Raw genomic sequence first — 20353 nt, 5'->3', positions numbered from 1 at the left:
CCCGGAGAATGCAGGGTCAGGCCCACTAACATGTAGATGACGTTTACATACATACGGAGTAGAACGCATTGAAAAATGAAATGAAATGAAAATCGCTTATTGTCACGAGTAGGCTTCAATGAAGTTACTGTGAAAAGCCCCTAGTCGCCACATTCCGGCGCCTGTCCGGGGAGGCTGGTACGGGAATCGAACCGTGCTGCTGGCCTGCTTTAAAAGCCAGCGATTTAGCCCAATGAGCTAAAACCCTGCTGACGAGGCACTGGAGAACGGCAGCCTGGCAGGCGCTCGGTGCTGGCCACGATTTTGGACTCACGACCAATTCTCTACCCAATCGCCTTTCCCCATTTTTGCGTCGGCCGACCCCAGTAATTTCATTGGTCACCATCACTATGGTTACTTGGCTTTTTATTCCAAATTTATGGAATTTAAATGCCCCAACAACTGTGGTGGTCTATTTAAACTCATGTTCCCAAATCTCTAATTCAGGTCATGCTGCCACACCTCTAGGTGTACAGTCCACCCTCACCATTGACTTGCACACGGACAACTCCTTGTTTCAGGAAATTATCTTTATTTACAAGTGCAGTACTTGTTTGATCACATGGAGAAACAAACCAAATGATTATCAGGAAGCAACCTGCCAAGAACCAGTAATATAAATTGCTAGTTCCAGACAGTCTGCCCACCTCTATTCAAGTGATATGTCTGGGTTACAGCATTGGAATTCAGTAAAATAAGGAGACATAAAACTGCGACAGATGTAATTGTCTTTCCTGTTACCTTTGAGTGCTAACCTTTGGGTATGTTGCGTATTTTGACTACTGTGTTTTATCTATTCCATGTTAATCAAGAATGAATCCTCTCAACTCATTTACAGGAGGGGCAGACAGCGTAGCAACAGCTTAAATAATTGTATGTGACTAATTTTAGTTTTACTGAAGAAGAGTAATCCTATTTATATATATATGATATCCAACAAGTCAATCCAAGCAAGGTCCAATTATACAATATTGAGGGACTGGAAATCATGGTTTGAAGTGAAAACAAAATTTGACCGGTTAATCCCATATTATTGTACTATTTGATTTTGTAAACAGAACAAGCAAGCAAAAAAAAAACCCCCACAATTATTTGCATGTTAAAATCTTGTACATTCTCAATTTCTGAATGCCCAATGTCGCCTCATTTCTTGCTAGACATTTTATTCAAGTATGATATTGATTTCCAAAATTGAATCCTGCCATGAGTGTATTCAGCTCAGTCTCTGTACCTGCCAGTGATAGATCTGAAAAGGAGCACCCAGAGTAATGGAGCTGAAGGCGAAGTGATCACATCCCTTACCATTTCATTCGCTGCCCTGAGAAAACTATTAGAAATGAACATGTACTTACGTGTGGGGTGAGCTGAGTACTGACAATGTGCAAAGCAACAGCCGGATTTGCTCGCAATTTGATAAAGACAAAACATAACTTGAAAAAGTTACATCTTTTTATCTGACAGATCATGGGGAATAGAATACTTGTCAACATACTGCCAATAAATGTCAGAGTAAGGTATACATGGCACTTCGGATAGAGCAATGATGTAATTCAATGGCCTGTAACTTCATCAGAGTGGCAATCTTTTGCAGATTGCTGCTCTGGATGGATTTATTCGCGTTGAAATTCCAAAGCTCATCTCACCGAATCTTGCTCACTCAGGCTGGGCGAGACTGAAGCAGCAAACCCCACTCCTGGCTGCATCCATGGGGTATAACTGGGGGCGCAGGGAAGAAAGCAATGGCGCCTTTTTTACGGCACTAAAGGGAAAATTCAAAGGGTGAAGGTATATTTCCAAGGTAAGTGGTTCAGACAATTGGGGGAGAGATCCAGAGGAAGAGAGGGGGGAGAGAGTAGAAAGGGGGGCGCGCGGGAAACCAGGAGACTGGGTGGGGTGAGCGTTGGGGGAGGGTCGGGATGTCAGGTGAGACGCTGGAGGTGGGGGGGGTTGGGCCGGACCGAGAGGGAGGTTTGAACCGAACCGGGAGTGGGGTAGGGGGTTCAAAGTGGGAGGGGGTCCGGCTGGGCTGGGTGGGAGTCGGGTAGGATCAGTGGGGGTGAGGGTGAGGAGGGTGGGGCCGGGTGGGATGGGGGCGCGGGGCAGGCCAGGAGGGGTCAGGGCGCTATCGGGCTAGACCTGGAGTTGAGTGGGGGTTAGGCTGAATGGTGGAGGAGGGGTGATGTCTGGGGTGGGGTTGGTATGTCCTGGGCGGGGTTCCGTCTGGGTGTTTCATCATTCTGAAGTTAAAAGTAATTTTCTTCCTTCTGTTATGAGCCAGGGTTTAGAGAACCCCAAAGTGAATCATGGAGTTCACCTTACCCACAACGTTTAATAGATTGTGGTCTGGGGAGTACACAGCCCACTCTACAGGTGTGGTACAGCAGAAATGGAAAAGTGACTTTTAAAACAAAACAATGTTTATTCAATTAACTCAAGTTAACCTTTTTAAAATATACAGTGAAAATCTGAGCAACCATCAAGACAGAAGAAATACCTTTTAACAGAAGCACTGTAGGTTTACATTCACTACTGAGAACATTTATAATTCTGAATTCACCAAATGATCAAGAGATAGTCTTTTCATGGCAGAGAGATCAACAGTACACCTGCTCTGTCTGGCTTCAGCTCCAACACTGAAAACGAAACTGAAACAGCCTAAAACAAAAGTAAAACGCTGACAGGCAGCCCAGCTCCACCCACATTCTGACATCACTGATAAATACCCATTTATTAAAGGTACATTTCTTAAACACCCATTTCTTAAAGGTCCTCTCACATGACACTTCCATCTCTTTCAAAGTAGCTACGAGGGTAAAACTGCCAGAACATAGGAATTAGGAGCAGAAGTAGGCAATTCAGCCCCTCAAGCCTGCTCCGCTATTCAATCAGATCATGGTTGATCTCTTCCTGGTCTCAAAACCACCTTCCCACTGTTCCACATATCCCTTTAGCCTGTTTTTTTAAATCAGAAATATATCTATCTCCTTCTTGAAATGATTTAATGACTCAGCCTCCACCCCATAAAGGGTCAATGAGTTCCACAAATTCACCACCCTCTGCGAGAAGCTGTTCTTCCTCATCTCAGTTCTAAATCTGCCGTCTCTCAACCACCCAAAGTTAGTTAAATCGCTTTGTTGGCTGGTTCCCAGCTCAGCACAATTTTCCAGAGGAAGTTAGCACTTCAGGACAACTGTCAGGTAAACCCTTAGGTGGGGACATCATGGAAGAATTCCCCACCACATCATTGGGGTAACCACTGAATATGACACTAGGGAACCAGGAAGTTATGGGATGTTAACATCTATTGAAGAGATAATCAAACATGGGAAGAAAAACAGTCAGTTGCATAATCCTTTCAATCAGCAAACAGGATCCATTGAAATTACAAATGAATTCTGTGGTGTAAGGGTCCAGCATATATCGGGTTAATGTGGGACTGACTATCGTACCGCCCAGACAGTGATGTAAGAGAATACCTGCCCAGCATCTAGAGGTCAGAGTGGTGTTGGACACAGCCTGCACGAGGAGATAGCTCCTCGATTGTATCCTATACTGTTGATAATAGTCCTAGTGGTTAATGAAGACTTACAGGTGACCTGCTAAAGATTACACAGACATCAAATCTACTTAGATGTAGGCAACACCCCAGAGAAAATTCCATTGTGGAAGTGGGAGGATTTCCTGATCTAACCAAAAATGTTTGTGTTCTGGTAGGGCAACAAAGTGATCAGCTGTTTCAAACATCCATCATCAACACAAATGATGTAATCCTCAAATCTATAAACTTCTGCAGTCAACTAACTGTAAGTATGGAGTTCCACTTAAAGGCTCTGGGCGGGATTTTCCATTCAACCCACCACGTGTTTAGCGGAGGCAGCCTGCCATTGGTCAGTGACGGGATCTTCTGGTCCCGCCGTTGAATGTACCCCTTGCTGCCTGAAAACATTCCGGCCTATGTCTTGGGGGACTTCAAAGCTGAATTTCAAAAAGTAGTCATCTAAAAAGGATTGGTGGTAACTACAAAGGTTGGAGGGTATTGTAGCTCCCCCCCCCCCCCCCCCCCCCCCACCACCCCTGGCAAAACTGGTGGGTTCGGTTTGGGCTGGATGTTAAAAAAGCTAAAGATTTGAAACGGGAACGCACTTCTGGCTTTTGCGGGCAGGGCAAACTGGCAGACAATCATTTCACGTTCAGGAGGCACGTTGGTCATTTAAATATCTTACTTTGACAGTGAAATCTTTAACCTCATCTGGGTGGATTTCCCTGACCTGCGGAAACCCAGGAGGTAAAAGGAGGCAAATGGGTCAGAATCTATGAGGCCTATGTAGCATTATTTGTAACCCAGAGCTCTGCTAGGTCCAACTAACTTAGCAGTAAATAACACCCTTCTACCGAATCATCCAGCAACACTCCCACAATCATATCCCGTGACCATTCATCTCTCAATAAAACTGGCTGCGGATGGCAAATCTACAGAAAAAAAATTAAAGATGGAATTTGGGGTTCTGCATTCCCAACTCCACTCCCCATCCTGAAGTTGAGACTGGGACTCATGTTAGCCTTGGCTTCCACGATTAAAATATATAGATTTTTGGTTTCATTGGTGTAATTACTTTACAGAAGGTATAATTGGAGATGCCGTATGAGCCTGTTTACATTTTTAAAATGCTTGTCAATATCTGTTTTCTCCAGCTTAGCAACCACTGATGCTGTTTGAGTTGATATGCACTATTCTGACTTGTCCCAACATTCCCTGCAGGAGCAACAAGAAGCCAGATTATACGTTTTCTCCAAACATTCTGCCTCAGTCATGTAACATCACTGCAATCTAATGCCATGTGGAATAGCTCAAAAGAAATCGAACAAAATGCGCTATTATATCTCAACGGCATCCATGTATTATGAACAGAATCTCAATGAAGCTTTTCAAAAAGACTTTTGTAGCTTTAACAATTCCGTGCTTACAAGATGAAAGCCTGTAGCACAATACTGTCAATAGCTCTGATAAAGAATTGCCACGTCAAAGAACAAAGTATTATCAGTTTGAAAACCTCACTAGTTGCCGCCAATTATAGTGCCCAGGCAAAGTACAAAGAAAACTACAGCACATTTTTCTTCTCCTTTGTGTAAAAATATGAGGTTACAGAATGGCTCGAGGTAAATTTTCATTTCCACTCCAGACATACTGGTGGGTAATGATTGAAAACAGTGAGGAATAGATGTATAGAATGTAGCACGATGATTTGAGGCTGCCCATACATTCAGTGGGCAATTGGCATTTCATCTACTTCAGTTTCTGGTCGCTGAAACATGAGGCAGATATTCAAACCATATGTAATGCAGGTTTGCACCATCAGGCTGATCCTGATGCAAAAGGATTCGGCAATGAAGAAAGCCTGAGGTTCCATAGCATTAAAAGGAAGATCTGAAAAGGGTAGACAGCACATTGAAAGGTGTAGATCAATCTGGAGATTGGGTCAAGAAATGCTATGATGCTAAACAAAAAGGAATCGGGTAAAACTGACTTTAGGACAATTTAGGACCAGTGTCAGGAAAAAGTATTTGATGCAATGAATGTTCTGCACTTAGAATTGGGGAACTAAAGTTGTAGAGGAATCTCGGACGAATTGAGGAAGTAGTAATGTAAATGCCCCTTACACGACATTATACTTTCCGATAACAATTGAGGGGGACTATAGCCAGCCACCCTTTATTGCTGAATTCAGTATCCTACAAGAATCATCACGCTATAGTGAACTGGATAAATCAACAGGTATTTGCTATTGAGCAATTCTAAACATGTTCACCAAATAATAGATATCAGCCATGGGATTATCTTCCAAATGATCAAAGTAAAGGGGAAGTTGGTCATTAAATGTATCAGAATGCCAGAATTCACTTCCTAACCAATTCTGCCGGATTTTAATTACAAAAGTCCAACCATTCAATTTGCAAATGTACTCGCATTTTAAAAACTGAATATAAAGACGGATGAGGCAGCTTCAAATCGAGGAATGACGACTAGCCCCAGTCTGGAAGCAATCTGAACAGCAGGACTGGACAAAATACCAGCTGATGTGTGGATCTTTTGAGGTAAATATAGGGTCCAGGTCCTGAGCAAGCTACTCAGCAGTGTTATAAGAGGGTAGATCCCAAGGAGGCAAAGTTTTGGTACCAATATTGAAGGAAAGGAAAACATTCAAGATTAAACTCCAACCGCATATCTTCAAATTATGAGAGGGAGTCATGGATCAGTGACTGAGAAAAATAGTGGAAATCCATGAAAGCCAGTTCAGATTCATGGCCAGGAGAATATTTTTAACAATACATTTAGAGTACCCAATTAATTTTATTTCCAATCAAGAGGCAATTTAGCGTGGCCAATCCACCTACCCTGCACATCTTTGCGTTGTGAGGTGAGACCCACGCAGACACGGGGAGAATGTGCAAACTCCACGTGGACGGTGACCCCGGGCCAGGCTCGAACCCCTGAGTCCATGGCGGTGTGAGGCAGCAGGGCTAACCAGCGTGCCACTTTGATGCCCCAGGAGAAGAGCCGCTGATGCCACTTTTGTTTTGAGACAAAAAATGGCGTAATAACGAGAGGTAACATGGAGATTGTCCTCATTTATCTGGAGAAGGCTTTTGACCGGGTGTCTAGGGAGGAAGTCGGGAGATGTGCTAGAATTCATGGAGTCCATGAGAAGTACAAATGACTATCACAGGACATGTAGAAGGAATGCCAAACAAGATTAGGGAGCAGTGAAGAATGCAGAAACCAGGAAGCAGCACATTTAGGGTCAATGAAGATTGTGAGAGCATCGAAGAAAGAAGCTGAGAAGAGCTTGAAAAGTTCTGGTCATCTGTTGGGAAGAGAAAAAGGACAATGTTGTGAGGCAAGTGATGGAGTCGAGACTCCCAGAAGAAGACTAAAGTTTAAGACCAAATGGAAAAATGCAATGGCAAGAGAGGGAAACACAGCAGGATTTGAAGAGGAAGGGATCACTAGACGATGATGGAGAAGGATGATCAACAAGCATTGTGGTGACCCAAAGTAAAATTGGAGAAGCCCAAAGAAGAAGTCGCACTTTAATTTGCAGTAATGTAGCACCTTATGACATGTAATAAAACATGCCCCAGAATGTTTTAGATAAAGGAAACTGCATTGAAGTTCTGGCCCTTTTGTTACTTACACATAGTTACCAACCCTCTCGGATTATCCAGGAATGTCCGGAAATGAAAGGTTAATTTTTGGGATACTACTTCCAGAAACCCCAAAGAAAAATACTGAAAGCGCCAAAACAAAAGTCCTTCCTCTTTAAACAATTTTATTTATTAGCTATAAAGATATTAGAAATGGGGATTAAAAATGTTGGCAGTCAATAATCATCCAATTACGTCAATGAGTCTGTCCACTTTCCTATTGGCAGGGGCAGATAGAATGCTGTAAGAATTGTTGTATTATGTGACAGCTCATGGGTGTGTGGGGGTTGGGTGGATGGATTCAGGAAGGTCCTGTGACAATACCTCCATGAGTATTGTTGTGTTATGCTTCTTCATGTAGCATAAGCTGCTTCCTTGATGTATTTTCTGACAAAGGAAGGTTCAGACTTGGAGAATGGTTTAACACATTTATTGAACAGTTAACAATTCTCCCACTTGAGTTCGACTCTCCTGCTAATTATACTATAGTAACTCAGTCTAACTAACCAGTCTGCTCTAAGCCATGTGGTGGATGTGATGCTTCTGATCTGCCCCTGTGCTTCTCTCTGACTGTCGGCTGTGGAAAGAGAAGGAGCATGTGTGCCCTCTCCTTTTTTATGGGTTGCCCCCTTGTGGTAGTGTCACCTCTGGGAGTCTTGACTGCCCATTGGTCGTGTCCTATTCTAAGTGTTCATTAGCTGTATGTCTGCACGTCATGATGTCTCTGGTGCTCCCTCTAGTGTTTACTTAGTTGTAGTGTATTTACATTAACCCCTTGTGTATTTACAGTGACACATATCACCACAAGTATATCCAACCAGGATTGATAACCCTATACATAGAATTGATCATGGTTTATAAAGTCAACCTTTGAAGCCTCCAAAAATCCTTCAAAAACAGGGGGAGACTCATAAGTCGAGTATAAAATGTGAATTGCCGTGTGGGTGGCCGCCATTTTTAAATGTAAAGAAAAGCATCGTACCAGATATTCATATTAACTTAATATGGTACGGTTTAATTGATTAATTAAATAAAGATATCTTTAATACAATCAAAGTGTTTTTAAAGCCATCAAATTCCTTGTCTTCAGCACACAATGCAAAGAGTTTATCAAATTCATTCTGAGACAATTTGGCTATGGTACGTTCAGAACAACTAGCTGTTGCTCTGAAATCTTTGCTGGACTCAGAGTTTAATTTGGTCCACTTAGTTGCATATATAGGTATTGCATTTCTCGTAGTGGTGTAACCATTCTGACAATTTTTGAGGATCCATTCCGATACATGCTTCTCAAGATCTGGCCAGTGACTTTTCCCTGTTCTGATGATGCATTTGGCCTGGGGCATTTTCTTCAGGATGGATTCATTCTTCATCCATTCACCCACCAGTTCTTCACTAACACTGAATTCCCTTACTGCAGCACAATTATTTGTCGAGCTAGCAAATGGTACAACGTCTAGCTTGAAACCAGCTTCATACATCATTCATTTTGTTGGAAGACTCATAGCCATCGGTCACCACGCACAGTCTGTTCTACGCGGGCGTATCTTAATCTTCCCCGCATTTTCACAACACATACCGCCTACTTGATCCTTTGCACTCAGTAATAAGAAACCATATATTTGTGGGGTGAAAGATTGAGACTGGCAATGGATGTGAGTGTAGCATATCATGGCTGAAAAGAGGGGTTAAGCTATACATCAAGAATATGGAAAAACATTGGGGCCAGAAAAATGGGTTCATCACATACTCTGGAGAGAATTATATGCTGCAATTGCAATGCTCTACATAAAGCAATAGGCTAACTGACAAGTTTGCAGCTTTGTGATTGTGTTGGTTAAGGGTGGAACGGCAAAGACATCTGAAAAGAAGATAAATGGGGCTCACTTTAACTATGACTGATTTCTATTGATATAGGGAACCTGAGCTTCAAGTCGATGTAAGTTCCCAGACCCATAAATATGCACCTAGACAACTGCTGGAACATCTTATGATTGACAGCAACATTAACCATTGAAAGTATGCCAAGGATTAGTGCTTGTAAGCACTGCATACCTTTCCACACTAGTGTATTGTCAATACTTATTCAGAGCTAACAATTTGCAAGAAAGATACAGATGGTGAGATCTTTCAGATGTTTGCGTCGGGGTGATCAGAAGATCTTGCAGACGGCGCACTCCTGCCGCAGGTGTCCCGGCGGCATGGGGTGGACTTGATGGGAAATCCCATTGACGGCAGAGGGACCAGAGGATCCCGCCACCGCCCAACGGCAGGTCACCAAGAAACACGCTGCCGGGAGGCCAGAGAATTTCACTAATAGACTAAAAGAAAGAAACATTTAAGTTTTAGCACAGAAGGTGACCATTCAGTGCGCCAAGTCTGTTGCAGCTCCTTGTTCAAACAATCCATTCCCCTGCTCTTTCCACATAACCCTTCAGCTCCCTAAACAGACGCAATGGTCTCTGCCTCTAAAAAACTCACAATTAGCTGAATCGATCACATTATTAAATGCAAGTATTATGGTGCTTGTGGTGATATGCATCACTGTAAATACACAAGGGGTTAATGTAAATACACGTAGACTAGTTAGACACATCAAAATGTAAGTGCGCCAATGAAAATATTACTATTAGCAGCACAATACAGCCCAGAATATGCAGGGGCAGCAAAATGCAAATACTTTAGACCATGGACACAGAAAATATGTTCCATTATCTGAATGCAGCCTGCTTGTCTCATGATCATTTTCAAAAAATCCTCAAATCATTCAAACTCAAAAAGATGGCTTACAGGGTCGATTTGTAATATAACAAGGTGTCTTACATCACCATGGTTACAATGAAGCACAAAGGCTCTTAAACCCAACATTTTAGAACTGCAAAGTAAAAATATCCCTAGTTTCGTATTTCATTTCTTCAGACATCAGTCTCCAGTCTTGGTGGTTCTCCTAGAACCCATATATGTCACTGATTTCCTTTTTGAATTGCTGATTTTAACCCTGTCCTCTCAGTAGACGAATATTTGAAAATTCAAATGCTGACATTTTCCACGATTACAAGTGAACGTGGTTCCCAAAGAAAACAGTTGTTTTATGTCCAAGTATATTTTGCTTTTTTGGGAAAAGGCAACAGGAAAAAGGCATCTTTGACTTCCTTGGTGGAGAATCGATCATGTGCTGTCCTGGGGTCACAATATGGTGAGCAGTGCACAGTCACGCTGATGTGAAAAGGGGAGCCAGTGACAAGTGAGGCCACTGGCAGTTGGAGGAGTGTTGGAGGGCAGCCCCCTGCTCCGGCCCAGGCTGGTGAAGGGTTTCTGTTGGGAACCATGCTCAACCTGTTGGAGTTGCAGAAACAAATGGTGGAGAACCTCGTGGAGCTGCTTGAGGATCTGAACAGACATGTGCGGGTAATGGAAGAGTCTGTCCATGGTATGACCATTACCATGGCCCAGGTAGGAGACCACATCAATTCTTATCTGGAGAGGGTGGGGACTGTCATGGAGAGGTAGCGCTGGAAGACTAAACAGTGGATGACTGCTGTCAACGTGACCTTGCAGATCATCAACATTGGCACCAAGAGCTCACTGCAGCAGTGAACGAGTGCAAGGATACTAGTGCCCCTGGACACCCCTCCAGAGGCACCTCAAATCGCCAGGAAGCATGATGCACCAAGAGGCTGGGGGAGATGCAGCCTGATACATTTTTGGGCTCTCTTCAATGCACTTAGTGCTGTAAAGAGTGACACAAACTCCCCCAGCCACAGTGGCCCCAGCTGACTCTCCAGCACCTTGGGCTGCCAGACAATGCCTGTCACAGTCAGAAAAGGCAACAAGGCAGATGTTGGGATGAGCCTTGTCGCAGGACTTCCAGAAGTTCAATTTCACACAGTATGTAAACACCAATGCTACCTTAATTATGTTGAGGAAGAGTTATTATTGCAAAATTAAATGGTGCTTTATTCAGCATGTGCTACTTCATATGTTGGCCTCCTGTTGTTTCCCTTCAAAAAGGTACTTAAATGTGTTTAAGGGGTGCTGGCACGTTGCTCACGTGATGACAGAGGAAGAACGATGTGAGAGCCTCATTGCAACAATATGTGCCATCCATGGAAACAGGCCCTCTGTTTATATGACACTTAATAGTGATCAGTTAGTTGATGAGGTGGTCTCTTGCCTCCCATGTTCAACTTCTGTGGGCTCAGATATCGGCAGCAGATCACTGCTGTTGATCTCTTTCCATTTCATTCATCAAATGAGGCTTCTGCCTCCTCTTCTATATGTTGTCACCTCTCTGCATGGTGATGCTACTCACTGCACAGCACACAACAGCGATCTGTGAGACCATTCCTGGATCAAACCGGAGAGTGCCCCCACAATGACTGAGGCAGCAGAAGCACATCATCAGCAGACTGATGGTTTGCTCTATGATGTTTCATGTTGTGCTGTGACTGGCATTAAACCTTCCTTCTGTCCTATTGTGAGAGTTTCTGATGGCTACTGTCAGCCTTGGCACCTAGGATCCATCCATTGATCTTAACTCAAACAAGTGCTGCACCTGCAAACATCCAAACACATTTGCATTGAGGCTGCTGTCAGGATAGTGAGTACATACATGCAAGATTTGTTTCCATTGGCTGCAGATTACCTGCATATTGAGTGAATAAAACTTTTCTATTGCTTTGATGGCAACCTATTGCACCCTGAACACACAGAAATTTGACCAGAGCTGCAAATCCCATTGTCCTCTTCGCCTGGCTGTCCTTGTATTATATAAAATCTCCAGCCCTCTTGTACAGTGCATTTGTTACCTTCTTGATACAGCAGTGAATGGTTGTTTAGGGGGTGCTGCAAATGTCACCTGTGGACCAATGGGGGGAACGGGTTGCACAAGAGCTACAGTAACCTCAATGGCACTGGAATCGGATGCCCACTGCATCTCCACAGATGCAGGTCACCCTGCATTAAGGCACATAGTTCTGTGATGGTCTCCCTTCAGGCACTCTCTCTCCAGCATTTTCAAGAACATCATTCCAGTCCTGTAAACTCGAGGGTTTGCATCTACCTCCGTCTTGCTGCCTAACGTCCCCCCCCCCCTGTGTTTCGTAGAATGTAGAACGTAAAAAGTACAGTGCAGAAGGAGGCCATTCGGCCCATCGAGTCTGCAGCGACCCACTTAAGCCCTCACTTCCACCCTATGCCCGTAACCCAATAACCCTCCCTAACCGTTTCGGACACTAAGGGCAATTGATCATGGCCAATCCACCTGCACGTCTTTGGACTGTGGGAGGAAACCGGAACAACAGGAGGAAACCCACGCAGACACGGGGAGAACGTGCAGATTCCTCACAGACAATGACCCAGCGGGGAATCGAACCTGGGACCCTGGCGCTGTGAAGCCACAGTGCTATCCACTTGTGCTACCGTGCTGCCCAAACTACCGTTTCCCCCATGATGCTGCCGCTAGACAGTCTGCACTGGTCCCAGTGCATGGTATTCCAGTACAGCACTGATCCTCCATCATTCAAAGATAAAGGAGTACAAGGTTAATGATTCCAATTGGACCCTAACCTCTCCTTTTCGTTAAAGGCAGTGTTTGAGTGTCCTGCCCATGGCCCTCTGATCTGTAATGCCACTTCAAAGAGTGCCACCTCTGCCCCTTAGCTGTGCGTCAACCCTTTAATTTCTACACCTAATATTTTTGATGTGGTCACTTGTTATTTCAGATTCTGCCCCTCTGAGTGTTTTATTATGAAGTTTATATGCAGACAAAAAATCTCCAGTGCAGTTCCATGTGACTCATTCTCCTGCAAGTCAAACAACCTCTCACAGTGAGTCAGGTAAGCCCCATTTAAATAACCAGCATTCAATAGGCACGTTATTGGGAGTGCTATCCCAGCAACATTTCCTTTTTGGTTGTCCTTTCTAAATGTCGAAAAATCTTGAATATTCAGTTCCCAGCCTTTGTCACCCTGCAGCCACGTCTCATAATGGGAGTTAGATCACACCCATTTACTTATATTTGTGCCATCAATTCATTTACCTTGTTGCAAATGCTATGTACATTCAGATAGAATGCCTTTAATTCTGCTTTTTTTTAAAAATGATTCCATATTTGGACTCTATTTGATAGCGGATTTTGTTTAAGTAGCCTTGCACTTTTGTTTATTACTTTTTGACTTCCTATCACCAGCATTGTTTTCCTTATATCTGAATTCCCTCTCAGATTCCAAAATCCCTCACAGGCTAGTTTAAACCCTCCCTAACAGCAATAGCAAATCTCCCCATGAGGATATTAGTCGTGGTTCTGCTATGGTGCAACCTGTCCTCTTTGTACAGGTAAATGTATACAGCCATATGTAGATCTTGCTGCTGTATTCCCAAATGGCGACTTGCAACACCTTTCCAAATGTTCGACTTTCTATGCACACCATATCAGTCAGTTTCTGCAAATTTGTTTTAGATGTTGATACAGTATAAGGTCATTTGTGTCAGCAAGTCCGAGATAATATAAAATTGCTTTTGTAAGATTTGGCAGGATATGGAAACCTAAAGATATAATGCTTTCAAAATAAAGACATGAGTTTATGAGGCGATTGTTATCCCCATATCATGATGCGATCTGGAACATGAGAAACATTGATGTGTAAAAGATACAAAGGGAAGAGTAAGTCATTTCAGAGAAATGTTGGGAGGATCAATGATGTAAAGAATTAAGAATGATATAATGACAACATGTCTTATTCAAGAAACAATGCTTATGCAGGAAAATCAAACAAGACAAAAGTGATTGTTTAGGCATCTTGCTAAAACAGAAACAGCTAAAATACCATTCATTGCCTGCAGTGCAAGTTCTTTGAATAGGAAGACCAGGAAGATCAGAAATGTTAAGTGGTTAGAGTAGTTCAGAACCAACAATCATGGAATGAATTAATTTGACCCCATCACTGCTGCTGAGCTGACAGATGTGAATTTAGCTGAGGTTGTGTTACCATTTGCTGTTGGTGCGTTTCCAGGCAATACAGAGCCATAATTTGTTTGATGTAATGTTGCAAATGATGTCACCTGACAGAACCAATTCATCTGGAACTTTTTTTTAAAATTCACTTGCCTCCCCAGTCTAGGAATTTCATCTTTTTGTCTGCCAATAGTGGCAGTGCTGGTAAGCTTGCAATTGTGTGCTGTGAAATACACCATTGGAACTTGACTATTCACACGCTTGGACGCTTTACACTAGGACGGAGTTCCGCTCCAGCAACAAGAACCCATACTTTCTCCTTTGTAACATCACCTGACTACCTCTGTTCATCTGTCACTAGACTCTCATCAATACATTTATTACATCCAGACCCGAATGTTCCAATGCGCTCCTGGTGGAGTGCAAGCAACAGAACATAAGAAATAGGAATAGGCCATACAGCCCCTCCAACACATCACTCAATAATGTCATGGCTGATGTTCTACATAAATTCCACTTTCCTGCAATATCCCCATATTGATTGATACCCTTAATACCCCCAAACACCGAGCATCAACAGCCCGCTGCGGTAGCGCAGTCCAAAGATTCACAAAGTTCCAAATGAACAAATTTCCCCCTCATCCCAATTCAAAGTGCCCAACACCTTATCCTAAACTTAAACTATGACCCTCTATTCTAAGACTTTCAAGTCAGGTGAAACAGCCCCTCAGCATCTACCCTGTCAGGCATTCTATAAACTTTATACAGTTTAATAAGATTACCTCTCATTCCTCTAAACCCCAGAGAATATGGGCCCAGTCTGCTCAATCGCTCTTCATAAGATACTTCCAGGAATCAATCTCATGAATTCATTAGATGTCAGCTCTTCCCCTACGATTTCACAAAGGGTGACCAATTGCTTCTCTGATGAAGAACAGTCTGTGCAGCTTCTCTGAATTACCTTCTTGTACATTCTTGGGTGGAAGGGGTAGGTGGGTGGGTGGGGGGGTTGTAGTGAATTTGCAGTTGCTCACGCACTGTGATTCCTGCTGCCTTTTCTCTTTATCCCCACAGAACAGGAGAATTCCCAATTAAACAGCCATTATGATTCTGTGACTTGCCGAATGTGCAAGAGCTGTGGGTTTTAAATGAATTGCCGTCAGACACTTCCAGGCTTCTGGATGACAAAACTGAAAATATCAGCTCCAGAATGGCAGAGGAAGGGTCAGGTCCGGTCTGCAGGATGACTTTTGTGGTCCTTTAATAATACTGAAGATTATGAGACAGCCACAAATCACATCAATACCAGGTGGCTGTGGACCCACTCACATGATTATTCAGCAGACTCAGTGGCTGGGGTGAAGAAAGTGCAGTAAGAATCCAGAAAGATCTATTTTAAACTGTACTCGCTAATGGAGAAACTGGTATTGTAAATCCTGCAGTTCTAAATAATGCCAGAAGTGATGTTGACATTTATGATTATAAAGATATTGGATAATATAGTGTGACAGAGTTTATTTTTGATAGGCTACATATAGCATTTGCAGCACTCGGCTTTAATAGCTTGGCACAATTAGATTGGTTAATTAGAGTCTTGTGTATGCAATGCAGAGGTAAAGCCTTTCTGTTCTCCTGAACATCATGAATGACATGTTTTAATGTAGCTATTCATACCTGCTCCAGTGCACTCTGCAGGAGACCTTGGGCACAGTGGAAGCGCCTAGTAGCTCCAGGACACAGTCCAGCACCAGGAGTCGTTGGCCACAGAAAGAGCATTCAATGTGTTTCAATGGTCTGATAATTGTGAATCATAGATAGAACATAGAACAGTGCAGCACAGAACAGGCCCTTCGGCCCTCGATGTTGTGCCGAGCAATGATCACCCTACTTAAACCCACGTAACCCATATACCCGTAACCCAACAATCCCCCCATTAACCTTACACTACGGGCAATTTAGCATGGCCAATCCACCTAACCCGCACATCTTTGGACTGTGGGAGGAAACCGGAGCACCCGGAGGAAACCCACGCACACACGGGGAGGACGTGCAGACTCCACACAGACAGTGACCCAGCCGGGAATCGAACCTGGGACCCTGGAGCTGTGAAGCATTGATGCTAACCACCATGCTACCGTGAGGCCCCTCCAATCCTTCACCAACTATTCCCCAATGTGTTAAAAAACAGTGTTATTTGAAGATATGCTTTCAAAAAAGCACTGGCATGATACTGCTTAGCTTCTGTTATTATCCATTGGTAATTTTAGATAGGCACTTAGTAACCCCTTTTTTTGACATAGCGAAGGGATATGGTCTGGCCTGCCCATCAGCTGCTCAATGTTTTTGGAAGTGCTGCCATTTTGTTTTCAGTGAATGCACAGACTGTGATTTTTAAATGCAGTTTAAAGTTATCAGGAACACATGGGGTAACTGGCATTTCTGCGGTTTCATGAAAGATGACTTTAATTTTCATCACTCATTTTAAAATTTAGCTGCCCATTTTAACCTTGGTTTTGTGTGCAGACCATGACGTTTTTGTCGGAGGTGGATTAGTGTCATCCTATTGGGAATTAAAGTATATTGCATATCAACATAGAATAAACAGTTACATTAAGTCACCACGGTAATCTGGAAACTGTACTCAAAAGAGTCAGGGATCAAAGTTTTGTCAGCAACACAGGTGTCATCAATGCTCAATTCACCTTTCCAAATTTCTAAATGCCACCACTGGTAAAATTTGCATCTTCACCCAACACTTTACCCCATGTATTTTCAATACAACTAATGAAATATTAACCATAGCTACAACTAAAATCACAAGAAACTCATACTTCACTGTAACGTTTCTTTCCATATGTCGCAAATATTTCAGTTCTTAAAAACAAAACAAACTGACGAGTGGAATATGATCTCAAACCCTCAAATTAAAAATCATAGTAAAAGGAGTTTAACTTATGAAGATGTATTGCTGACAAAAGGAGGTGTTTTTGCCAAAGCTTTGTGATGTGCACTCATCAGGACAATTCACAAGGATACCAATGTAAGTGGAGTCTGATTGGTAGAGACATTGCCATGAAGACTGCACCAGTTTGTGTAGCTCACAGTTTTTTTTTAATAAATGTTTTTTATTGAGTTTACATGTTTTATATATGACAAGTTACAAATTATTAGAGAGAAAAAAAGAAAACACAAAAATTTAACATGTATATTTACAGGTAAGCATTTTTATAACAACAATTGTGGCCGCCCCCTTTAGCTGGCATACATATTTAACATTCCCCAATATGGCCGAGGCACATGTTTATAGGCATTTATTTATAGTTTGGTTTTGGGCCTTAGCTTGTCATCAAACCCCCATAACGAACCCGTAACCCCCCCCCCGGCTACCTTCCCCCGATTCCCGTCCATTTGCCCCTGATTCTTGGCCACCCGACTATTCTTCCTCTTGTTCGTTGGCCACAAACAGGTCCCGGAACAATTGCATGAATGGCTCCCACGTTCTGTGGAAGCTGTTGTCTGACCCTCGGATGGCGAATTTGATTTTCTCCATTTGGAGAGATTCCGAGAGGTCGGACAGCCAGTCTGCAGCTCTGGGCGGTGCTGCTGACCGCCAGCCAAACAGGATTCTACGGCGGGCGATCAGGGAGGCAAAGGCAAAGGCGTCCGCCCTCCTCCCCAGGAATAGATCCGGCTGGTCTGAAACCCCGAAGACCGCCACTATCGGGCATGGCTCCACCCTCACCCCCACCACTTTGGACCTAGCCTCGAAGAAGGCTGTCCAGTAATCCACAAGTCTGGGGCAAGACCAGAACATGTGGGCGTGGTTGGCCGGGCCTCTTTGGCACCGTTCACATCTGTCCTCCACCTCCGGGAAGAACCTACTCATACGGTTTCTCGTTAAGTGGGCTCTATGTACCACTTTTAGTTGCGTCAGGCTGAGCCTTGCGCACGTGGAGGTAGAGTTGACCCTATGCAGTGCTTCGCTCCAGAGTCCCCACCCTATCTCCATCCCCAGGTCGTCCTCCCATTTCCTTCTTGTTGCATCCAGTACGGTGTCGTCCCTTTCTACTAGTCGGTCATACATGTCGCTACAGTTCCCTTTCTCTAGGATACTTGCATCCAGTAGGTCTTCCAGTAGTGTCTGTCGTGGCGGTTGTGGGTACGTCCTTGTCTCCTTTCGTAGGAAGTTTTTGAGCTGCAGGTACCGTAGCTCGTTCCCCCCAGCTAGCTGAAATTTCTCTGTCAGTTCGTCCAGTGTTGCGATCCTGTCGTCCGTGTACAGGTCCCTGACTGTCAGTGTCCCCCCGTCCTGCTTCCACCTTTTGAAGGTGGCATCAGTCAGTGCTGGTGTGAACCTATGGTTGTTGCAGATGGGAGCCTTGTCCGACATTTTGGTCAGGCCAAATTGCTGCCGCAGTTGGTTCCAGGATTGGAGGGTGGCTGTCACCACTGGGCTGCTGGAGTGTTTTTTGGGTGGGGATGGGAGTACTGCCGTGGCGAGGGCCCGGAGGGACGAGCGTGGGGCCTCCTCCGCACGCACCCACTCAGCTTCTGGCTCCTGGATCCATCCCCTTACTCGCTCTGCTGTTGCCGCCCAGTGGTAGAATTGTAGATTCGGGAGGGCTAGCCCCCCCCGGATTTTGTTTTTTGTAGGACCTTCTTTGGGATCCTAGCATTTCCCCCCCCCCCCATACGAACGCCATGATAAGTTTGTCCAGCGCTTTGAAAAAGGCCTTGGGGATGTAGGTCGGAATGGATCTAAACAGGAAGAGGAACCTGGGCAGTACGTTCATTTTGATTGTCTGGACTCTCCCCGCGAGGGAGAGCGGGAGTGTGTTCCATCTTTGCAGGTCCTTTTTAACTTCCTCCGTCAGGCTGGTGAGGTTCCATTTGTGGATCCCTTTTCCAGTCATGGGCTATTTGGATCCCCAGGTAGCGGAATTTGTGTCGGGCTTGTTTGAACGGCAGCCCCTTTAGTGCTGCCCCTCCCTCTTGCGGGTGTACTGGGAAGATCTCATTTTTGCTCATGTTGAGTTTGCAGCCCGAGAAGGCTCCAAACTCTTTCAGGAGCGCGATGATTCCGTCCATGCTGCTTTGTGGGTCCGAGATATAGAGGAGCAGATCATCCGCATAGAGTGAGACTCTGTGCTCTCTACCTCCCCTTCGGATCCCCCTCCAATTTTTTGCTGCCCTGAGCGCGATTGCTAGCGGTTCGATTGCTAGTGCGAACAGCAGCGGGGACAGTGGGCATCCTTGTCTGGTGCCCCTGTGCAGCTGGAAGTATTGGGAGTTGGTATTGTTGGTCCGTACACTCACCATGGGAGCATTGTATGGGAGCTTTACCCAAGCGGTGAACCCTGTTCCAAGCCCGAACCGCTCCAGTACCTCTATGAGGTATTTCCATTTGACTCTGTAGAAGGCCTTTCCTGCGTCCAGGGAGACGATCACCTCTTGTGTTCTCTCCCCGGAGGGTGTCATTATCACGTTCAGCAGGCGCCTGATGTTTGCGGTAAGCTGTCTACCTTCGACGAAGCCCGTCTGGTCCTCTGTGACCACCTCAGGTACACAGTCTTCTAGCCTTTTGGCTAGGATTTTGGCCAGTATTTTGGCGTCTGCGTTCAGCAGAGATATGGGTCTGTATGACCCACATTCCGTTGGGTCTTTGTCTTTCTTAGGTATCAGCGAGATTGAGGCCTGTGCTAACGTGGGTGGCAGTGTTCCCCGAGCTAGCGAGTCTGTGAACATCTCCCGCAGGTGCGTGGCCAGCGCTGCAGCGAATTTTTTGTAGAAGTCCGCCGGGAATCCGTCCGGTCCCGGCGCCTTCCCCGTCTGCATGGAGCTAATGCTGTCCATGATCTCTCCCAGTGCTAGTGGTGCTTCCAGATCCCGTTTTCTGCCCTCTCCCACGACTGGTATGTCCAGTCCATCAAGAAACCGGTTCATCCCAGCCTTCCCCGTTGGGGGCTCTGAGGTGTACAGCTCTTGGTAGAAGGCCTTGAAGGTTTCGTTAATCCTCTCTGGTTCCGTTTCCAACGTGCCTCTGGTACCTCTGATTTGCGCAATTTCTCTGCTGGCTGCCTGCTATCTCAGCTGGTGTGCCAACAGGCGGCTGGCTTTGTCTCCATGTTCGTACAGGGCCCCGCATGCCTGGCGGAG

At 44.6% G+C, this 20353-nt stretch overlaps 1 protein-coding gene across 5 annotated transcripts in view; it reads right to left on the bottom strand.

Moving 5' to 3' along the window:
* thsd7ba (thrombospondin, type I, domain containing 7Ba) overlaps positions 1 to 20353 on the bottom strand; it is a 1373128-nt gene that overhangs the window by 894571 nt on the left and 458204 nt on the right. The window lies entirely within an intron of this gene.

The sequence above is a fragment of the Scyliorhinus canicula genome, chromosome 2, assembly GCF_902713615.1.
Source record: "Scyliorhinus canicula chromosome 2, sScyCan1.1, whole genome shotgun sequence".
NCBI lineage: Eukaryota > Metazoa > Chordata > Chondrichthyes > Carcharhiniformes > Scyliorhinidae > Scyliorhinus > Scyliorhinus canicula.
Note: the sequence above shows the minus strand (reverse complement) of the source record. Positions and strands in the feature narration are given on the sequence as shown.